At 49.3% G+C, this 1,366-nt stretch overlaps 1 protein-coding gene and 1 non-coding gene across 2 annotated transcripts in view; one reads left to right on the plus strand and one right to left on the minus strand.

Annotated features, from left to right (window-relative positions):
• CACNA1I (calcium channel, voltage-dependent, T type, alpha 1I subunit) overlaps positions 1–1,366 on the minus strand; it is a 186,428-nt gene that overhangs the window by 112,970 nt on the left and 72,092 nt on the right. The gene's annotated exons all lie outside the window — the stretch shown is intronic.
• Positions 165–247, plus strand: TRNAL-CAG. Its single transcript has one exon. It is a non-coding gene; the product is annotated as a tRNA-Leu (tRNA).

Here is a 1,366-nt window from a genome sequence, read left to right on the forward strand (position 1 = left end):
AGCCCTCCATCTAATAACTTATATATGAAGCTTTCCATGGCTTCTGTGATTTCAAACACATCAGCTGATGGTAGTTCCTTATGTTGGGATCAGTGTCTCTGAAGTATAGTCGCAATTTTTATCGGTCAAAGGTGATGCATCCTGTAGAATTGCTATGTAGATAGGTCAGGATGGCTGAGCGGTCTAAGGCGCTGCGTTCAGGTCGCAGTCTCCCCTGGAGGCGTGGGTTCGAATCCCACTCCTGACACGCCCTATCTTCATCACCATAGGTCTTGGAGAAAGTGCAGCCAAGGATGGCAAGGATGGTGAAGCTTCATCCCACGTACTTTGAGCATGTTGCTAAGAGGGGCTATTCCTTGGAAAGCAACACTATGTTGGGAAAGGTAGAAAGTTAGAACAGAAGAAGACCCTCAATGAGACAGATTGACACAGTGACTGAAGCAACAGGCTCAAGTGTGTCAGAGAGCCTGAGGATGGTGCAGAACTGGACACGGCTCACATCTGTTGTTCAGAGGGTCGCTATGAGTTGTACTTGACTCGACAGCTTCTAACAACAATAACAACATATGCACTGCGGTACGGTAGGTCAAGTGTTGAGCTGTTAACAAAAAGACTGGCAGGAGTCTCTGCAGGAGGAAGAGAAGACCATTTCCTAGTAGGATTTACAGCCTTGGGAACCCAACGGAGGGTCACGATGAGTTAGGATAGACTCAATGGTAACAGATTGTACTTTCACCCAGGGAGCTCTGGTGGCCCAAAGGGTAAGGAAGTACACTGCCAACCCAAAGGCACATGGTTTGAATCCACTAGCTGCACCATGGGAGAAGGAAGAGCAATCTCCTCCCTTGTGATCTGAATCCCCTGAAAACTCTCTGGAGGTTCCAAGTCAATGGCAGTGAGTGAGTGCCATCCATTCCCACTGTCCCCTCCTCCTAGAACACCTTTCACCTCTCTTCTGCCAAGCAAACTCCTGCTTAACCACTACAGCCCAATTCAAGCTCTATTTCTTCCATGAAGCTTCCCAGCCCCTTTCCCACCCAAGCCCAGGTCACCCCTCAGTATTATTTCCTGTCCAAATCAAAGCTGCCAGGTATAATTATGCAGGCTGCACACTGCAAAAGCCAGGAGGCCCCTTCACATCAGCATCTGGTTTTCCCCAGCCTGAGTGTATGGGTCTCCGTTTACCCTGCTACGTCTTCCTTGCCGTGTGCTCCTGGAGCCAGGGCCTGTGTCTGATTGGTGTTCCCAGAAGCAACAAGCTATTTCTGGCCCAGAAGAGACACTCACCCAGCATCTGTTCAACAACAGTTCACGAAGAGTGGTGAGGAGAGTTGAGAGAGAGAAGAGAAGAAGAGGAGAGGAGAGG

The sequence above is a fragment of the Elephantulus edwardii genome, unplaced genomic scaffold, assembly GCF_000299155.1.
Source record: "Elephantulus edwardii isolate Elephantulus edwardi_28Jun2011 unplaced genomic scaffold, EleEdw1.0 scaffold00086, whole genome shotgun sequence".
In the NCBI taxonomy this organism is placed as follows: domain Eukaryota; kingdom Metazoa; phylum Chordata; class Mammalia; order Macroscelidea; family Macroscelididae; genus Elephantulus; species Elephantulus edwardii.